Source organism: Parasteatoda tepidariorum, chromosome 3 (assembly GCF_982258835.1).
Source record: "Parasteatoda tepidariorum strain Cologne lab strain chromosome 3, Ptep-v5.0, whole genome shotgun sequence".
In the NCBI taxonomy this organism is placed as follows: domain Eukaryota; kingdom Metazoa; phylum Arthropoda; class Arachnida; order Araneae; family Theridiidae; genus Parasteatoda; species Parasteatoda tepidariorum.
Window position 1 is genome coordinate 18,658,357 of NC_141757.1, and position 7,848 is coordinate 18,666,204.

General features: G+C 27.1%; 1 long non-coding RNA gene across 1 annotated transcript; it reads right to left on the bottom strand.

Moving 5' to 3' along the window:
• Nucleotides 1-583: 583 nt before the first annotated feature.
• On the bottom strand, nt 584-6,532 carry LOC147813215 (uncharacterized). Its single transcript, XR_015432439.1, has 2 exons — nt 4,516-6,532; nt 584-732 (listed from the first exon to the last, which is right to left on the bottom strand). It is a non-coding gene; the product is annotated as an uncharacterized LOC147813215 (long non-coding RNA).
• Nucleotides 6,533-7,848: the final 1,316 nt, after the last annotated feature.

Sequence of the window (7,848 nt, forward strand, 5' to 3'; positions counted from 1 at the left end):
TGTTTTTTTTTTAGAATCCTAGAAAAAGCTTGTTTTTAATCTCACACTTTCTGTAAATTTTTACAATTCAAATTATAACTCAACGAATATGGAATGCAAATCTTTCTACCTCTTCACAGCAGCATACTAGTTTATTTATGATTTTTCATTCCTAAAAGTTTGTAATATAAAGAATTGGTAGAAGAAAAAATTACTCAATACTTACATGATTTTCCAAACCCATATGGAAAAAAAATATTTTCTTTTTAGTTTAAATTAATAATTAAGAAATCTACTGCTGTCCTGAAGTCCATGTTTCCAAATTGCTTGCTGGAAATTATCTACTCTTCTAGAATGCTTTTGGGTTCATTATTTTTTTTTTAAATGCATATATTTTAATTTTTAGCTTGAAAAATTTGACTAAAATTTACTTTAACACACACACGAAGTAAAAAAAAAAAATATTAACCAAATTTACCATTTGATTTGTTTACTTACTAAAATTACAATTTTTCTAAGTCTTATGTTCCTAAAACTAAAATTTTTAATCCAGAAGAGCAGTTAACTAAATAATTTTAAATACAGAAAAAAACATTAAATCAAATAAGATTTATTAAGTTTTATTTATTTTACAACTATCATACAATATATTTACAATATATAGATTTACAATTATAACACATCGCCACAGATCTGAAACATTCGTAACTTCTTCCATCCCGCTGTTACTATCACCTCTTCACTGCAATGTTCCTGGAAAACAAATAAATATTTTAGCATATGAAAAAAAAATATACCGGACAATAATATTAAATTGTTACAACCAACAGTAGATTTCTAAAACGAAGCAATACTGACTAGATAAAATACAGTTAAATAAAAATTTTTAAAAAAATATTAAAACTGTTTATTATTTTCATGGAATTTCTACTAAGTATATATCGATTGAGTACATCCAAATACTTAGATATAAGAAAATCTATTTTACAAATTTTAGTCACATATTACACAACAAAATTACATACATATACAGCACAAATCTGAATTAGAATATTTCATAATTTTTTTTTATCCTAACTAAATCTTACATTGAAGCCAGCAGTAAGTTATAAACAAAACATAAAATTATTTTTCGTGTGGCTTTGAGGAGAACTCCTCCAGAGTTTTAGTCTGGTGCTGTTGGCTGCTTTGGTAACAAGTAAGAGCACATTTCTAATAGGGGAACAATGAAGGAATAAAGGTGTCAATTGGTTTACCCACGCTGACCTAAAATCAAGACAAAACTATTCACAAAACACTCCTATTTGAAATTACTTTTTCTCATAACCGCAGTACTTGCCACGACATGTGCCCATTGTCAGGTAAAGTACTCCTAAAAGCTGCCCTATACTTTCTGTTTATTTACTTATCAGAATTTTATTTTCCTCTCTCATTCTTTTCATTTTTTATTGCTCCTTGGCTGCAATTTTCATTCCTCTTCAGAATATTTTGCAAGAACTTTGTAGTTCAGAAACACAATTCGATTAGTTTCAGTTATGTAATTATTAATTTCTCATTTATTAAAACAGTAAAAATACTATGCCTTTTAACACTAACAGTATCTTTAATATACAAAAGGAGTAATTTTAACAAATTCAGTAATTTGTTAAACTATATATTATTTAGTTCAAGTGAAGAATTACATTTTACAATTGCCTCTGTTAAAGCTTTTTTAAACAAAAAATGGTTATTTTGAAAATTCTTTAATTTCTGTAAAATCGCTGCTAAAACGTAACACTTTACTCCAAAATACATTAGAAAGCTGTTTGGTGATATGGAAATTCATTTCCACAACGGAATTCTTAGTAATGGTGGGAAAAATAGGTTCTGTGTTCCTTGACCCTAGTGTGTTACAATCAGGTTGCTTGGGGGCAGTAAAAACTTTATTTGTTTAAACCACTTAAATAGGACTGGATAAAAAAATTTCAAAAAAAAAACTTCACACACAAAACACAGTTTTTGGAGAAATATTTTAATAAATATTTCTTCGAAAAATGTGATTAAATGAAAGGAACACAATGCTGTTAGTTAATTGTAGCAACATGACAGAATGTTTGGAGTAATGCAGTATAGCAATTTTGAACTATAAAAACAATTCGGAGGAACAGCCTTAAACTTAAAATTGTTTCAAAAAATAATAATTTTATGGTTGGAACTAATTAGAAATTATCTTTTTTAATGCTGCATATATATATATGAGCAAAACAAAATTACCAACTTTCCACACCCTTGTAAAAAAATAAAATAAAAATTTTTTTGAACAAGTATAGAGCAGATATATCAAAATTTTTTTAAACTTATTTACAGATGTGAAAACAAATATATATTTTTTTGTCAAACTGTAATTCATATAGTTTGTAGTAGTGATAATTTCCAATGCATGAACTACTTAACTTACAAGTTTTCTGCAATATTAGACATTTAAGGTAAATTTTACTTAATAGTTTTTGTTAAAATAAAAAGTTAGAACATAAGTATGCTAAATGTATACAGTAAAATGCAAGAAAATATAATAAATTAATGAAAACTAGTCAGTCTAACTCTTTTAGAGAAAAGTAAGCATTTTTTGCAACCTTGATATACACAATGAATCGTGTTTCAAAGCATTTTAATCATTAATACTTCAACACCAAATAATAAACACAAAAACATTCACTTGGAAAAATAAGATATTTAAATAAAAGATGTTTTCAAACAGTATGAAATCAAAAATTTTTTCATTTAATGTAAGCATAATAATATAGTGCAGAAGTTATTGAAAAAAAAAACTTTATAAAAATAAAGTGATAATATCATAGACAGATATATCATATAAATAGAAAATATCATATGTATAGTCATAGATATAAAATCATTGATTAAAGTTAACAATATTGAAAGTTCAATTTCTAATATGCGGAATTGTAGAAAACTGCAGATGTACACAAAAAAAAAATATATATATATATATAAACATATATACAATTGGCTTATTTTAATTAAAACAAGGATAATTTGAAATCTTGTGGCAGAATGTTTTTGAGCTATCTGCGACTAAACTCTCCAGCACTAAGATCTAATTGCAAAATACTTTTAATACAAACAAACATATATGTTGCTAATTTAAAATGGCAAATATGCTGTGTTAACAAAAAATAATAATAATGATTTTCTTAATTTAACACGAAATAATTTTTTTTTAATATTATGGGTGATATTCTCACATTTTGTTGGTGGGAAGACACACACTTTATTAGCTTCTTTGCATTTTGCAAATAATCATCACAATAAAAAAATATTAAATATCATGAAATCCGTAGTAGCAATTGCCCCCCCCCCCCCAAAAAAAAAATATATGATGTAATTACGTAAATTGGACTCCTCAAAAGCGTGTTACACTTTGAAATTAGGTTGTAATAAATAATATCGTATAAAAAATATCTGATTTAAAATTTAAGGAGAAATCAACATCTATAACTTCTAAAAATTCAATAGAATTTTTAAAAAAAAAAATAGATAGCCTTAAAAAATAGATACTCAAATGCTCGATTCGAGTTTTCCATATTGTTTAAATATATCAAGATGGTTAAGAACCAAATGAAAATCAATATCAATAACTGCCGAAAATACTATCAAAACATTACGTCGATTTATGATACTATCGGTGAAAATTGAGCGTGTCAAATGCATGATTCAAATATTGCCTGTTCAAATATTTCTGTAAAAAAGAAAAGTAATATTTTCTTCTTTTCAAGAGAAAAATCTTTCTGCAAGAGATCTGTAAAATTTTGTAACAATGTCGCCGTTTCGCTGCGATTCTGCCACGGAGATTTGAAATACTGAGCAATATGCATAAATCTTAATTCCCCGAGAATTTCTAATTGATGTTGTTTATTCATTTTATAATTCATTTTAATGTTTGCCAAATGTTTGGTTTGAGTAGCCTTAGCCTTTGAGGGATTCATCAATCTGCATAATCGCTGAAGAATTCTCAAAAGCAAAATAGAAGTTTCAGAATTTGTTTGAACTTATGGAGGACTATGAATAAAAAGACTAATTTAATGCAGATAAAACACTTTTTTTTTTTAAGTGTCAGTGAAATAAAACATTGGAACAGCAAAAATAGTGGTGGTAAAAACAGTAACAGTTTACCATTCTACTTGATACTAACGATGAAACTTACACCAGAAACTTCTATTATAAATTAGTTGAATAGTGCAAAGGCTGATGATTGTGCATGAAATAATTAGGATTCTACAGTACATGGAAAATATATTTACAATATATGATAATTTATTTTAAGAGACAAATTTTTGAGTACTTTTATTTGTTGTTATTGAAGCATGGGCAGCCTATGTAAACAATGTTTAATTACTTTTTTTAATATCAGCAAAAGTAATCTGAAATAATTTTTAACAATTGATTTGATCATGTTTATAATTTCACGAATTTTTTTACCCATTTTTAAGCACAAGAAAAAAGGAAACAATTCAAATACAGTTATTTCTTTAGACATACTTAATTCAGGTACCTTCAAATGAGACTTGATGGAGGTTCATTCTCAAAGCTAGATCCTTTTCAAAGATCTTCCTCAGAAGTACATCAATAGATTATGAAAAAGAAAATTCATTCAGTTAATACGTTTAAAAACATAGAAATAATTCAAACATATTTTGTTTTGTTTATACGGGCACATTTATTATTCAGAACTAGAGAAGTAAGGAGTAATGGTTTGGCAGAATGTTAGCTAAAAAAAAATGGTGAAATGCAGAATATATTTTTATAGCAATATTTTTTAAAAAAAAAATTCATTAATAAATATTTTTTACGAATAAATAAGTTTATTTATTATTGGAAATTACTCCATGCTTATCTATATTAGTGGAATGGGCTAAAGGGAAAACAAAAAACTAAACTAGAAATACTTAATAAAGTTATGAAGTAAAATAGAAAGAGAAAAAAAAATTATCATAATTGTTACAACAAAACTTCCATGCTAAGAATAATATTTTTTGTAAAGCAGTATCCATAAAGCAACATTAACTAAAATATAATCTATTAGAAATATGTTATTAAAATGCTGTGTTATCTTAAAAATGCTAAAAAAAACAAAAGATTATATACAAATGTAAAACAGAAAAATCTATTTTAATTCTCAAAATGAAATTTTAAAGCTTTACATCTCAGTCTTTCCAATTATCATATTTTCCAGATAAGAATAAAGACAATAGAAACATTCTTAATTACTGTGTCATACAGTTAATAAAAACAAAGTTTTTTAGAAATGTAAAAAGCTAGGTAAAAACCAAGACAAAAATTGTTTAAAAGAAAAATTTAGCAATAAAAATTTCAATTGAACTTTTTTACCTAGCAAGGGTCTGTCTAGGTTTTTCTGATAGGTACCTATTTTATGAAAATTTAGACATAATTTGTGAAAAATTAAAAACTACATTAAAAAATCAACACAAAAATATGGATTTATCGTTTCTTAAGGAATACAAAAATAAAATTATAAGAAAAAGTATTTTGTGAAACTAATGTTTTTTCTAAAGTTGAATTTGTGAAGGTACTGCTAAACGGTAGTAAATTTGGCCTTGACAGACCTCTGCCTAGGCATATTTTTAGAATACAGTGACTATAAAAGAATTAAAAAAGTTTTAAACAGCAATGTAAATTTAAATAAAAGCTTGAATAAGAATAATTCTAAAGATAATTTAATATTGAAAATTACTGCAATTATTTTCCATATCGTTTTAGCTGATAAATTTCAAAAACTGTTTCAAAAATAAGAAGAAAAATTTCCAGTAAATGTACAACTGGGTGTTTTTTTTTCTTTTTAAAGATATCATGTTGCAAAATAAATAGTCAAAAAACTATTTTGTCCATGTGAGATTTTCTCTTGCAATAGCTTGTTAAGATGATACTTCCACGACATTTTGGTTGAAGAACCACCTGCTACAGACTCTTGTAAAATTTACACCAATCAAGCGTGCTTAACCCTTGGTTCTTTAAAAAGGTAAAGTTAAAAGAAAATGCCACTACTCAACTTTTTTAAAAATGCAACAACTAATAGTTTTTATACTTTATAAGACAATAGTAGGTAAGTAGATAAGACAGCTCAAATTAATAACAATATGATAGGACTGTTTCACACATAACACTTGTCTCGTCTCATTTGCTAATAAAAATGCCATCTCGTACTGAGTAGGCAAAACAGTAAGAAAAATGCCCGTATCATGATCTGCCGGTGAATAATCACTATATCTTCTAAGCAACTTCCACGCAGCAACCAGGAGGAACTAAAAAAAATTAACGAACGGAGATCAACTTGAAGAGTATAACTCGTAGCTACCTTTCGCATACCTTTACATATTCTTTTAAAAAGTTAGCAGTTAGAAATCTATTTGGTGCCTGGACGATAGCAGTTGGCATAACTGCTCACAATACAGAAGTAACCCTAATAGGGAATTAAAAGTTTAATGAGTATTTCTATGTTGTTACCTATGGATAAATATTTATAAACTTCCAGCGGTCCACGAAAAATTAAGAAAATATCTCAGAATGGGAGTAACTCAGAGAATATAAGTTGAAGCAACCCTCAGGAAAGCTTCTACATACTTCTTTTTAAATTTTTGCAAAGTACAAAATACATATTTTTTTTTCTTGTTTCAACATTTTTAGTTGGCACAATCTAGTTCAAATAGGGAAACATCCCCTTTTATTTGATTCATAAAATCAGGGGAGATCTCTATAAAAGGAACAATGGCAGAATAATCAGCACGTCTTGGCAACTTCTGGTATCGGAGAAACTGAAAGAAAGTTAAAAAATCACAGAAAGGGACCAACTCGAAAGATATAACTCGTAACCATTTGGCAAACATTCATGTTTTTTTCAAAAAAAATTTCAAGTTTATATCTATTTGGTAGCTTGGCTATTGTAGTTAGTGTGACAGGTTAATATATGGAAATATCCCCTAAAATTAGTGAAACAGAAAAATTTACATTATAAATCTAGCTAAAATTCTTTGCCACTCCGGAAAATTAGTTTATCATCACCTGTGGCAGAATAATCAACAGGTCTTGGTAACTTCCAGTGACTATCATCACACTGAAAACAAAGCATGGGAAGAAACTCAACAGGGTATATCTTGTAGCCACTACCCCCTGGCAAACCTCTACAAGTTTTCTTTTATAAATGTATGCAAGTTTGAAATCCACAATAGTAGGCGCAGCAAATCACAGAAGGAAAATATCCCCTCTACTCATATTTTGGTGTGTAAAGTCAACCATGATTAATGACATTTAAGTATTATCTTCAGAATAATGCTTATAATTGTTACTTTTTGTTAATTGTTATTTATTATAGCAACAAAATTTGTCAGGTGAATAAAATAATGCAGCATTAATTTAATAATTTTGATAATTAAAGCTTTAAAATAGAATTTTTTTTTACATAAGATCGCAACTAGTTTAACTCAGTATTTCAGATTAATATTCCTTGATTAAGCTTAGGTACCATCAGAAAACTTTCCAAAAATTCATGATTTTATTAAAAATATCTTAACTGCATAACAATCGTATATAACGGGTCTGTATTTCGTCTCTTTACATTAAGCACAGTAAATGAGATTCAACAAATTCTCTTGCTTTTTTCCAAAATCGTTACTACGTTTTGTCATAGTTTGTTAAACTTCGCAAATGATAGGCTTAGAATATTTGTGTTTATTTCAAGCAGAATTAAGTACAATAATTATTTACTTTTTTTGACAGTGAAGCATTATAATGAATTAACATTCTAAAATAGTAATAATTAAAGTAAGGAATAAAAGAACTTACCATTGAATTCGGCGT